This window comes from Mobula birostris, chromosome 12, assembly GCF_030028105.1.
Source record: "Mobula birostris isolate sMobBir1 chromosome 12, sMobBir1.hap1, whole genome shotgun sequence".
Lineage (NCBI taxonomy): Eukaryota > Metazoa > Chordata > Chondrichthyes > Myliobatiformes > Myliobatidae > Mobula > Mobula birostris.
Window position 1 is genome coordinate 68,327,767 of NC_092381.1, and position 14,977 is coordinate 68,342,743.

The window sequence follows — 14,977 nt, forward strand, 5'->3', positions numbered from 1 at the left end:
GTTTACTCACTGTTCTTAGCTTTCCCAAAGAAAAGGTCATGGGGATGGCAGAATCACGTGGAGGTAGTATTTTTGAGCTGATGCAGAGGAGCCTGTGAACAGTACCTACTGCAAACACTGACCGAGGGTGAGAATGCTGTATCTAGTCAGCAGGAGCTTAATGTTGCAGGGAAGGTGATTGATGAATTAAACTTAGAAGGCTGAACCAACAATACTATTTGGAGCTTCTGCTGCGGTGATACCCTAAGGGATGCTCTGGTTATCCGGTGTGCATGTGTGCGTGCGTGAGTGTATGTGAGATGGCACATTCCAATTTATTTTCCAACATTTATTACTGAATTGTGCACTATATTTTTCCATTAAAACCAAATGTTTTGTTCATTATGTAAGATTGTTGAATCAAGTATGATGGGTTAATAGGGAAAATAATGATGAGACTGACATTGCAGAGTTTTGCTTTGCCCTCTGAAGTAAGGTCAGTCTCTTCTAAATCAATGCACTGAATCATCAGTTGCAGCCTAAGCAGGTGTTATGGAAACAACTGCTGTAATACATATATAATTTGTATGCATGGTTACAATACAGGTTGCGCTTAAGGTGGATTAAATTAATTTAAAACCACTGTCAGAACTTTAAATACATATAAAGAATGCATCGAGTCTTCATAAACTAAGGATTACAGTAGCCACGGTGGTTGTGAAAGCACTGACATCAACACAACAGCTTTAGACAAAGAAATCATAACACCAAAGCATCTCAGATCTAGACCTCGCAATAAGGAAATATATAAATGGTGAGAGAACACTGAAGATTAGCAACAAAGAAATAAGACAAAATAAATTCTCCTAAAGCTTTTACTTCTACTTTTAGATTCTCTGACACCAATTATATTGTAAACTTTATCCATTATTCATTGATTTTTCAATATTGTATTAACATTAACATTAATTAAAACTACATTTTATCACAAATAAGTAAAAATAAGGTAATTGTTATTATTGCTTCTGTTGTTCTGCTGTTCCCCTCATTTTCTTTGCAGATCTCTTTATTCATTTGATGGTACAGTAAATCCCACCAATATGTGATGGAGCATGTACAACCGATATCCATTTTGTTTCATCTCTAACTGTTTAATGAATCAGTATGGTTTGTTTCAGGTGCTATTATAAATGCATTGAACTGTTGTGCTTTTAGTTTTTCATGTAAATGTTTGTAGCTCCTTGATAATAGAGGAGATCATCTGTGTTCAGTATCAAAGGGTACAGGGCCAGATTTAGATGAGGAATATAAATCCAGTTGCCAAATCTCTATTACTGTACCCACTTTGCAATTTGACACAGTCAAAATTGTATCTTAGATGCCCCTGCAGCCAATGAATGTATTATTGAAGGCCATAGAGAAACATGCTCCCCATTAATGGAAAATAAGTTAACATACCAATAGAAGAATAATAAAGAGACTAAAACCTATTTTCAGCTATTATTCCAAATAGATGTTAGCATATTAATTTCACTGCACTCTCTAAACATTATTCGTAGAGGGTCACTCTGCACGGTGCCTGTTTTTTTTCCCCAATTGATGTTGCTAACTGCACACCAAATATAAAATTCTGTTTATTTTGTCACTCAGATTTACATCATTTGTTATCTCAGGGGGCATGTGGTAATAAAAGGAAAATAAATTTGCTTGTGATAGGGATTTAAAATGTTTTGAAAGATAGGCATTATCAGTTACTTCAGCTTGCTGCTAGCACTCACTTTTATTGCCGGGATAGCATCTATCATATATGTAGGTTAGAAATCTTCTAATTGCACAGGCATTGGGTGTCACTAGAATTTTGTTTATGTGTGAAAAAGCTGTTCTACTACTGATGCCAAGTCTGAAAGTGATAGCATTTACAAAATGACAAATTAAATATTAAATATTTGGAATTTTATATTCACTCGCTAAGTTTTAAAATTTATAAACATAACAAATAAAAGGAGTATACCAGTCACCCATTGGAGTTTGCTCTGCAGTTCAATATAACAATCAGTTGATTATGTACCTCCTTCACCTTTCCTGACCAATCCCTTTGTCTCCCTAATAACATTAATGTCCAAAAGTCTATCAATCTCAATCTTGCATAATACAACTCTCTGAGAAAGAAAGCTACTCCTCCCCTCTGTCCTAAATTTCCAGTTTATTTTAAGACTTTGCCCTTTAGTTCCACTGCCTGAGGTGTCTGTGTAGGTGTAGGTCTTAAATTAATCCCTTTTGGATTTCCATGTGTTTCGCAACTCATTAGACTCCAATGAATAGTGGCCAATTTTGCTGAACATTCACATGATCTTCCCAACCTTCCCAGAACCAAACCTGTGATTTTCCTTGACATGCCATCCTTTCTTTGGTATGGAGGCCAAAAAGTGTTCTCACCAAAGCCCTGTACAGTTCCAAAGAAACTTCCTTCCAAATTGCCTGCTGTTCATGCAAGCTAGCCTACCATATCTCATTAACTAACACACCAAGATTGCCTGGTGTACCAGCATATCTTATTGCAAACATGGAAAAATATAAAGGAAAATATTTTTTTCTGAATCTGAAATCAGTGAGCCATCTTCTTGTGATTCTACAATTAAAAAGAAACTCAGACCGTTCACCAAAACTGGTAATTATTATTGTCACATGTAACGAGATACGGTGAAAAACTGTTTTGCATACCTAAAATACCAATCATTCCAAACTTTCTGATAGGCAGCAACACGTCTACCAAATTATCTTCAACACTGGTGTTCCACAAGGCTGCGTCCTCAGCTCTACTCTACTTCCTGTACATAATAACTGTGTGGCCAGATTCTTCTCTAACTCCACCTACAAGTGTACAGATGATACCAGTGCAATGGGCCACATTTCAAATAACGATGTGTCAGAGTACAGAAAGAAAAATATGAGCTTAGTGGCATGGGATCATGACAACAACCTCTCTCTCCCGCAGTGTCATCAAAAGAAAGGACTTGGTCATTGACTTCAGGAAGGGGGATGATGCACATGCTCTTGTTTACATCAAAGTTGTTGAGGTCGAGAGGGTTGAGAGTTTCAAGTTCCTATGAGTGGACATCTCTAACAGCCTGTCCTAGTCCAACCACATTATCGCCACAGCCAAGAAAGCTCATCAGAGCTGATACTTTCTCAGGAAACTAGAGAAATTTGGCACGTCCCCTTTGCCCCTCCCAATTTTTACTGATGCACCCTTGATGGCATCTTATTCAGATGCATCAGAGTTTGGTATGGCAACTGCTGTGCCCATGACTGCAAGAAGCTGCAGAGAGTGGTGAATACAGCTCAACACATCACAGAACCAGCCTCCCCTACAGAGACCCTGCATCCATATCTCGCCACCTCAGTAAAGCAGCCACCATAATCAAAGACCCTACCAACCCCACACATTCTGTCTTCTCCCATCTCTCATCATGTAGAAGACATAAAAGCCTGAATACACATACTAGAAAGGTTAACGACATCTTTTAACTTGCTGTTATAAGATTACTAAGTGGTTCCCCAGTATGATAAGATGGACTCTTGACATCACAATCTACCCATTTTGGCCTTGCACCTTATTGTCCACCTGCACTGCACTTTCTCTGTAACCGTATCACTTTAACTGTATTTTGTTATTGTTTCCCCTTGACCTACCTCAATGCACTGTTGTAATGAAACGATCAGTATGGAAGGTATGCAAGGCAAAATTTCACTGTACTCGATATATATAACGATAATAAACCAACTTACCTCTTTAGTCCAAAGGAAAAAGCAATACCAGAAGGCAGAATATACTACTATAGTGACAGCTACAGAGAAAGCATAGTGCAAGTAACCAAATATCCAGTTATTTATTTATTTAGAGATACAGCATGAAACTGGCCCTTCTGGCCCACCAAACCATGCCGCCAGCAATCCCCTAGCCTAATCACGGGACAATTTACAACAACCAATTAGCTTACTTACCGGTACATCTTTGGACTATGGGAAGATACCAGAGCACCTGGAAGAAACCCTCATGCACATGGGAAGATTGTACAAACTTTCTTACAGAAAACATCAGGATTGAACTCCGAACTCTGACATCCCAAGCTCAAACAGTATCATGCTAACTGCTATACTACCAATATGGTGCAAGGACTACGATAACATAGACTGAGTGATCAAAAGTTCATCTTTATTATGTTAGAAATTTGTTCAAGACTCTTGCAACAGCAGGATGGAAGCTGTCCTTGAACCTGGTGGTACGCAATTTCAAGATTTTGTTATCTTCTGTCCCATGAAAGGGAGGAGAAGGGGAGGATGACCAGGATGGGAGGGGTCTTTAATTATGTTGGCTGTTTTCCCAGGGCAGTGGGAAATGGATTGGTGTGGCGGGAGGGGGGGTTGGTATTGGTTTACCCTAACTGGCTGACGTCATCTTCCCACCATCACCAGCAATGTCAATCAGTCCCAATCAGTCCAAATCCAAACCCCGTTACCATCTTAACTCATGCAAAGCCTAAAATCAATGATGATTTACTAGCAGATTTGCCCTCTGCGAAAAGGAGGCATGAAGCCAAATCATTATGTCACTTTCCCATATAAGTAACTCTATACCGTGCATCCCAATAAGCCCAGAAATATCCTGCACTTTAATATTTCTTCTTCATCACAATTGTGGATAATTGGTGATGAAAAGGAACTATTAGGGTGACTGAAAAGCCCAAGTCAGATTCACAAACTCTGACAGAAGCAGACCACTGGCTATTTAGAGGAGTGAACAGCTGGGTAAATTAAGATCTTCTTATGTACTGAATCCTCTGTTTGTGAATGGCTGTTTGTGCCTTCCAGAAGCTTCTCTTCCATTCTGAACTACCAATTACCACAGGCTTAGGATTCAGAGTGGATGTTGCAATTTTCAAGATTTAAGGATGTTCCTAGAATCATCCTCAATGTCCTCCTGGAAGCATTTTCATAGATTCATATAGCATGGAAGCAGGCCCCTAGGCCCAATTCATCTATGCTGACTGTGTTGTCCAGCGTGCAAGTCCCATCTGACTGCGTTTCACCCAAAGCCCTCTAAACCTCTTCTATCCATGTACTTATCTAGAAAGCTTTTAAATGTTGCTAATGTGCCCGTCTCAACCACCATTTCTGGCAGCACCACCCTTTGTGTGAAGAAGCTGCTCTTCGTGTCTTTTTCAAATCTCTCACCTCTGACTCTTTCTAGATTAATAAATTCTTTCCTGTAAGAGGGTAAACAAACTATATACAATAGCAAGTGTGGCCTCACCAACATCTTATCTTACCTGTAACATAAATTCCTAGCTCCTATATTCAGTGCTCTGACTGATAAAGGCCTTTATCTACCCTTTATCTACCTGTGACAGAGCTGGGATTAGATGGCACATTTCACTGTCAGACATACAGAAAATGTACCAGAACAGACTGCTAGTGATCAGGGTGTAGGATGCTGAGGATGTTGACCTCTGAGAAGATAATGGCATTGGTTTGCCTGTTGACCATACAATTTAGAGGCATCTTTATGAGACAATATTGTTCATATTTTTCCAGTGTTTTCACATGACTACTATAGGTTTTCCTGACAAGAAGGAGGGATCCTTGTTGCTCAACAAACAATGAACTTGGTGACTTGTATGAAGTTCTTGCTTTCAAACATCATTTTCATCAGTTTGAGATCATTGATGAAATCTGTCATCAATGTCTTCCCCTATGAGAGACCTCACCTGGTTTATGTTACAGCTAAGAATGGAAAAGGTATATTTGCCTTTTGTATGTTTATTACCAAGTCTATTGTTTAAACGCTTCAGTAAATGAGTCAATGATGAATTGGAGCCTGAGCTCAGTTGTGCTTGTATACAAGGTTCGTCATAATGTAACTTGATGAATAATATTGAGGTGATCATGGTTCTGGAGTGAAAACCAAAAAGAAAGAACAGTTTGTCACTTGTTCTATTGATCAATACCACTCCATGTCTGGTACTGAATGTGTTTCTGAAGGAAGATGGAGAAGAAGGTTGAAATAATGATATAGGCCTGCTAGAACCTGGTCTATATCGGCAAATGTTGTTGGTGGACTCATTTGTTAGGATCATTGCTCGTGTGTGTCATGTAACAAATGCAAGGAGTTTATAAGTTTCTGAGAACTATCCAAATTTGAGAAGGATTCTCCATAATTCCTCTCAACTGATGGAAATGTGTACACTTCATTATTTCAAAGGAACTACAGGGAAATTAGTTTTTGTAGTCAGTATTTAAGATATGGCATTTTCAAAACAATACATTCATACATCCTGGTAAATGGACATTATGTGTTTTTTACCCCTTTTACTTGAAATATTTTAGCTCCTCAAAATGGGAGATAAACAGCAATAGTCAGTGTCAGTGACTCAGGTACCAGTTTTAAAGAAATGTACATCAGGCTGCCAATTCACTATTCACTATAACACTGATTCAAACTTATCCCCAGCATCTTCAGAGGGGAGGATGAAATATGGAGGGGACAAAAAAAACACTACACAATCACCTTTTTATCTGTTATTTTTGAAGCTGTATATTATTGAGGACAATTCACAAAGAAATTCCCCTTGCATGGATAATAAGCTAACAAATTTTGATGAGAAAAACACCTGTTTTTAGTTATCATTGGAATTGATCTTTGGCAAATTATTTCAACTAAGCATTTTGGAAGTCATTGAGATATGTAATTCTTCTTATGAAATCTTCTTGACTTACTGAGGATTTCTGGCAGTCAATTTACCACAGAAGTCTTAAGAATTAACTTAAGGATTATCAGGCATAAAATTAATGATAATAATTGCTCACTTGGATCTTTAAAAATTGCATGGAAATCAGCCAGAAATATAACATGTAGCGCCGCTACAGCAATACTTTAAAATACTGATGCATTGAGAAAGTGCTATATTCAAATACCTTGCTTGTGTACAAAACTAGAACCACTACTTTCAATAGTCTAAAAGTGGAAATGGGATCAAATAATTGTAAACAGAGGAAGTGCCAGTTAGAGGCAACTCGTGCCAACTGTAAACCAATACACAGGAATCTAATGTTCTCCATGATTACATTGCTTGGTGACATTTAGAGCCAGAAATCTGATCATGTTCAGAAACTGTACACTCCTATTAGTGTTGATTCAGGCAACAACTAATATTTATACCATCTGATAATTATCATGAACTAGGAGTGTAGTCAGCACTTCTGTACCACTAACCATTGGGTACAGGCCTGGATGAGAATCAACTGACCAAATATCAGACCTTTGTGACCACACTTCAAAACTATCAGCAACTCAAAGGAAGGCACCATTTTTTTTCCAGGACAGACTTTCAGATGAGCCAGGACATCCTGGGCAAACTGTTTCTCCTAAAGCATTCTGGATTAACAAGATACATTCTCATCAGTTCTGCAGATGTACTGGCAAATTGCTGATATCTAGAGTGACTCCTGGCATGAAAAACAAGAGCCCTTCTGAGCATGTGCGTGTGTCAGGAAACCTTAAGCATCATCCTGTGTCCCTTTGGAGCTATGCATGTGTAACAAAATATGACATCCATAAAACTACCGAGCTGTAGCCAGCAGCTTGAGACATATTTTCTCCCTTTGACCAGAGTAAGTGGATGAGGCAGGTACTGTACAGTAACAACATTTAAAAGCTAGTTGAACTGGTGCATAGACAGGAAAAGTTTAGAGCAGGGATTCCCAACCCTTTTTTATGCCATGGACCCCCTACCATTAACCAAGGAGTTAAAGGGAAATGGGCCAAATGCAGGCAAATTGGATTAGTGCAGATTGGAATCCGGGCTAGCATGGACATTTGGCTTGAAAGGTCTGCTTCTGTGCTCTATGACTCAAAACCAAGCATTATTCACCATCTTCCTCCTTTACAGGAGGTTGAGAGGTAAGAGACTAGGAAGAGAACAAAAGAAGAGAATGACATCTGCAAGCCATTTTAGACAGAAAAGTAGCTTCTTGATATAAAGTTTCTAGCATCTACATTTCCAATACAACAAGGACACCATGATTTCAGGGTGTAGGAATCATGCTCCTTTTTTTCAAATAGCAGAAAAGCCTCTAGCTGTTGAGAATAGTATAAAACCATGAGGCAATGTGTAAAGAATATAGCTGCAATGGCCCAAAAAGGTCATTAAGCCCCACAGGAAAGAGAATATAAAAAAACTTTTTGGTTTTGTTTATGCCTCCATCTATATTCTCAGATCATATTACCCACCCTGCATTACTGCACCGCAGTACTCTTCCTTCCCCTTCCACCTTTACACTCATTACTATTTATAATCTTCCTTTCAATACCCTAAATTCCATTCATATTGACAGATTCTCAAAATATCTACAGTAATACACTTCAGCATCATGAGTTTGTGACAGTGGAGACTGCATTGAAGGAAGCACACTCCATAGAAAACCATAGAAAAACTGCAGCACAGAAACAGGCCTTTTGGCCCTTCTTGGCTGTGCCGAACCATTTTCTGCCTATTCCCACTGACCTGCACACGGACCATATCCCTCCATACACCTCCCATCCATGTATCTGTCCAATTTATTCTTAAATGTTAAAAAAGAACCCGCATTTACCACCTCGTCTGGCAGCTCATTCCATACTCCCACCGCTCTCTGTGTGAAGAAGCCCCCCCTAATGTTCCCTTTAAACTTTTCCCCCCTCACCCTTAACCCATGTCCTCTGGTTTTTTTCTCCCCTTGCCTCAGTGGAAAAAGCCCTCACTGGAGGGCTAAAATAGCAAGGAGCAGATTATCATCTATAATAAACAATAAACCTGGAGAATATAATATCCTTTTGTTTTTATTGCTTGGTATTTCACCCTCTATGATCTACAAGACTAATCACAGGTGCTTTCAACAAATATTTCTCTTAGTGCTTTTCCTTTACAACAATCTAATCCAAATTTACCTCTTTAATTTCAGTGGTGGAAATATGGAAATGATGGCAGCCTTCCTCAAGATGGTACAATATTGAATTTTTTGCATCTTCTGGAAAAATGAAGCAGTACATGCCTAAATACAACTAGACAATGTCCAGGCAGGGGCTGATAAGATATAATGAAAATTTCCAATGAGAGACTGGTCATCACCCTTAACTTAGAAAAGTTTATAAAATCATCATGGACGTTGATAGGATAGATAGAATATTTTTCCCTAGAGCAGGGGAGTCTAGAACAGGTTTAAAATGAAAGTGGAGAAATTTAAAGGGGATCTGAGGGGCTTATCACACAGAGAGAGGTGATTATCTGCGAGAAGTTGCCAGAGGAGACGATGGAGGCAGTTGGTCCATTAAGTCTGCTACATATGATCATGGCTGATTTATCATCCCGCTCAACTCCATTTTCCTGCAGATACAATTCAACATTTAAGAGGCATTTAGATAGGTACATGGATAGGAAGGGGATAAAGGGATATAAGCCTAAAGCCAGCAAATGGGTTTAGGCATCATGATCAAAGTTTGGGAGTTTTTTTCTTTCTTTTGTTTTTGTATTTTCACAGTTTGTTGTTTTTTGCACATTTGTTGTTTGTCTGTCTCTGTAGTTGGCATTCTGTCATTGATTCTATTGTGTTTCTTTCTATTTACCACAAATACCCGCAAGAAAATGAATCTCAGGGTAGTATATGGTGAGATATATGTACTTTGATAATAAATTTTCTTAGAACTTTGAAGATTCAAACTTATTTGTCATGTGTACATCGAAACAAACAGTGAAATGTGTCATTTGCATGAACTATAAACACATCTAAGGGTGTGCTACCAGCAGCCCACACGTGTTGCCACACATTCTGGCTCCAACATAACATGCCCACAATGCTCAGCAGAACAACACAGAACAGAATAACAACAGCAAAACAAGTCCCTTCCTCCCTCCCACCCATGAACATACACAGCCCTTTAACCCTGGGATAGGCCTCCAGCCTCCGACAAACACAGATGGGCCTGCAGACATCGGGCTTAGACCTCCCCAGTGGACTCGCAGAGATTCATAGACTTGGGTCCAGCCAACAGGCCTCCAATTCTGTACTTCCCATTCAACCCTTGGGCCTTGATCCTCAGCATCAATTTCAGCACATGCCATTCATCAAACACTAGGCCTTGAACTCCAGACTTGCCAATGATGGTACTCCAACACTTGACTTCAAACTCCAGACTTGTTGGGGCGGTCACAGGGACTCATTTCTCCTGCTAAGCAACGACTCTGGAACATGCTGACAATTTGCTGACCAGGGAGGACCGACATCCACTCTCTGCCATTCTGATATCCGACATCCGACCACGGATGTCCCATGTCCATCTTGCTAGTCTTTGAATACAAAGTGGAGATGGACTCTGGCCTGATCTCTAATTTCCCTACATCCCTGTCCATAAAGGGTAACATGACCCTTAACTCCCCTGTGTCCTCATCCTCATGAACCTAGATAACATTTTAAAAACAATTAATTCTGAGCTGCAACTCAATGAAGGTCACAGCTCAGCGCCATCTTGGAGCATTGTAGAAGTTGGGCTGAAAGAGAAATTTCTGTGCGGTAGAATTCTATGACAATTACAATGCCTTACCATTGTTGAAAACTTCAACCTCTGATAACCAGGTAGGTCGTCATTAACCAGCTACATAAAAATACTACAAAAACATTATTCACAAAAATGTTCTGTGAATGATAGACCTATTGATTTCCTCCCCGCCTCCAATCTTTCCACCATTTAAAAGACAGAAGTGTGTTGGGTGTTCGCTCTATCTACCTGGATGTACAACTCTAAAAACTATCCAACATTTGAGCACTCAGTTGAATGGCACACTATCTGTTGTGACAGTGAACTGAGTCACCAGAGAGACACTAAAATTGATTGATAAATGGTCTTTATTCATCTATTCATCATGAAAAGTAGGTATTCTCCTGGAGACCTTCATAAAGGATTCTCCCAGACTCAAAGTACATCAAGTTTCTTTATTTTTACTTAGAGATAGAGCATGGAACGGGCTCTTCTGGTCCTACAAACTGTGTTGCCCAGCAACATTAGCTTAATCACATGACAATTGACATTGACCAATTAACCTACTAACTGGTACATCTTTGTAATGTGGGAGGAAACCGCACTATGCTGAGGAAACCCACATGGTCATGGAGAGAAGGAACAAACTCCTTACAGATGATGTCAGAGTTGAACTCCAAACTCCAACACCCTGAGCTGTAATAGCATCGTGCCAACTGCTACGCTACAGTGGTGCCCTTTTATACTCTTAAGGACAAAGGTAACAGAGGCCATTCGATACAAGTTCAGTAGCTACAATGGCATTGTTTACTTCAATATTTTGAGCCTGGCAGTGTTTCTATTGAGTTACATATCTACAATGGGACACACCTTAATGTTTAAACTCCTTTGCTAGAACAACGTAATTCACAAGGATGGTGTCAAAGCTTGAGGACTGAGAACCCAGCCAGCCAAAATTAATGTTGAGAGATGACTTGGTGAATACAAAATATGCCAATTATTGATTGAGTAAGTATGCTTGTGACAATATTTGATGTGCTAAGTGAAAAGAGTATCAGTGTGGTCTGGAAACTTCCTTGAACTCAGTCCCAATGGTGCAAAATAACTTAGCCATAGCTGACTAGTTTGATATAGACCAACTAACGTTCCTCCATTGTCTAACATTTAGATGATGCATACAAGAACATCTCATGGTCAGTTCACTTCACAAACCATAACTCTTGCTATGCGCTGCTAACCCGTGCTCTGTAGATAGTACTGTTTGTTAACAAAGCTGCCCTCTTATTTTCAAACTACTTGCAACTTATATTAAGAACTGAAGACTGTTCATGTTTGAGTTAGTGTCTGGAATATTCACATAATTCAGAAATGCTGGATCCTGAACACCATCAAAATTCTAAACATTCACAACCTCTACTATTTCTACACTTTTGCTGCAGTATGAGCCATCTACAAATATGTACCACCAAAACTACTGACATTGTCTGCAGAGACTATTATCACCGTAACCAACAAGGGCAAGGACTTGTGCAAATGTCACTACCTTACTTGAAATATATTTTCCTTTACTACTGTTAGGTCTAAACCCAAGAGGTCACTGCCCAACAACGCTTCACCAGGAGAGGAGTTCAAGCAACGAGTTCACCAAATATTCCCAAGGGCTAGTTGTAATGCATAATAACTGCTGGATTTTCCAGTAATAATCAAAACTCATAAATAGAGTCACAGATTACTACAGCACAGAAACAGGCCCTTCAGCCCATCTAGTTCATGCAGAACTGTTATTCTGCCTATTAGCATCCACCTGTACCTGGCCTTACATACCACATCCATGTACTCTACTTATCCAAACTTCTCTTAGATGTTGAAATTAAATCCGCATCCACCACTTCCGTTAGCAGCTCATTCCACAATCTCACTACCCTCTGAATGAAGATGTTCCTCCTCATGTTCCCCTTAAATACTTCACCTTTCATCCTTAACCCATCATCTCCAGGTCTCACCTAACCTCAGTGGAAGAAAACTGCTTTCATTTACCCTAACTATACCCCTTATAATTTTATATATCTCTCCCAAATCTCCCCTCATTCTCCTACACTCAAGGGAATAATGTCCCAACCTATTCACCCTTTCCCTACAACTCAGATCCTCAGGACCTGGCAACAACCTTGTAAATTTCCTCTGTACTCTTTCAATCTTATTGATATATTTCCTGTAGCTAGGTGACCTGAACCTCACACAATATTCAGAATTAGGCCTCGCTAAAGTTTTATACAACTTCAACATGAACTTATCTAATTTCAATGAATATGAAAAATGCCATCGCACATACTGCACCTACCATCATGTACTCACAATGTTAAAATTAAAATTCAATTCTTTCATGCATTAGAATATTTTTCCTTTGGATTTCAGAACTGTGAGATTTGCTAAGGCTTTCTCATACAATCTTCAAGTTTTAAAGCTGAAATAATGTGCTCTAATCATCTTTACTACATTTACTTGTCTATCTTCCACATAACTCTCTACCACTGCCCCCAAATACACTTTTCCTATTGGGTAGTATCCTGCACCACGATCAAATCCTTTTGCTTGGTCTCTAAGTAATACAAATATTTCGTATACTGACAGTGTTTCATTAAGTGACTCATCTCAGATTGAGTAACTTTGACTCACTGCCTTTCATTTTCAATGACCTCTACATGCTTTGTGGGTTTGCTTGTTCACACCTTTACATCTTTCTTGTTGATCTACCAGATGTCATCTGCTCATCTTCGGAATTTCATGTCAAGTTCTATTTCAGTGTCAAGTACAGTCATGAAAGTGAAAAAAAAAGGAGGAATTATATGAAGCATTTTTAAAAAAACTAACCAACTGATCATTAGCTTGGGAAATGCTGGGAAAGTTAGCACTTGCTTCACCTCTTCCATAGATAACAAAGGAAAATGAGTCTGAAGTGTACAGCATCTACTTTCTTGCCCATGTTACTCTGTCAATTCTCAAATCTGTGACCTCTAACACTGAGAAGGGCAAGGATAGTAGATACGTGGGAGCACCCCCTACCTGCAGGTTCCTCTCCAAGTTGCACACCACCCTGACTTGGAAATATATGACCATTCTATTATCTAAATCCTGAAACTCCTTAGCCGAGTTTTGTGGGACCACCTTCACCACAATTTAAGAAAGCGCTCACCAGCATTTTCAAGATTCAGGATTCATTTATTATCAAAGAGTGTATTATAAATTATACAAACTTGAGATTTGCTCACTCACTAAGCAAGAAACCTGAAAGGACCCAATTGAGGAAATAGGAGAATAAAAAAAATTTTTAAAACCAACACTTGATACACAAGAGAAAGAAAAAAATACAAATCATGCAAACATTTGAAGTGAACAACAGCATTCCAAACCAAAATTCTCGAGGCCTGTTTGGGCTAGCAATAACTACTGACGTTCATATCCAACAAAAATAAAATTTGTAAGGGGAATGAGCAAAGTGTATCTTAAAACCAGATGTGACAGGTAAATAAGTCAAATGTTACCATTAAACATGGCAGCGTTTATATATCAGCAGGTATCTCTTGGTCCTTTTCCAGGAATATATTTGGGAGCACCTGTCTCGAATAGAATATTTCCAATTAGTGCTTCCATTCACAGAAAGAATGGCACCAGAGATAATCATAAAAAATGGACAGTTTGTTTATATTGAAAGCTTGACTTCATAACAAAACAAACACCAACTAGAATAATACAAATAATCTCTGGCTTAACCAAATGGTTTACTGACTAGTATGAAATCCTAATACAAATTTACATTTTATTTGCATATTTGAAATGTTTTATTTTATGTCTGTCCCAAGTTGTTACTTATTTTTTGCCCCATTACTCTTACACTTAAATTGCACAAGCCCAAGGTTTGGGAATTGTTCTCTGCTCAGCTACTGTTTAATTTTAAGTCAAGCAAATAGCATCAGAAACACCCAATTTGAAAGCTAAAAGTGAAGAAACCTGTATTGTAAGATACAGGCCCAATTGTTGTGTGTTACTGAACTGAAATAAAATAATTGGAGGAACAGTAGTCATAGCTGGATGAAGCAAAGAAACAGTGACTGCACTCAGTAAATCAAGACAAAGATCAAATGGTTTGGGTAAACAAGAATGGCCACAGCTGATTGGGTGTGAGAGAATGAATTAGATGGAGAAGATTAATGACTTGATTGGACATGACAGAGCTCAATCCACAATTCATACTTTTAACAGAAAAAACATCCATGAAATTTGATGGAGCACGTAAAAGCTATTTTTCAAAAATATGTGAAGAAAATATCTGACTTCTAATAAACTGACCTTAATTTTCTGATTTAAGGGATCTGAAATGCTCCTTGCAAATTGTATAAAAATGCCTTTGCATTCTTTGCAATTAAGATT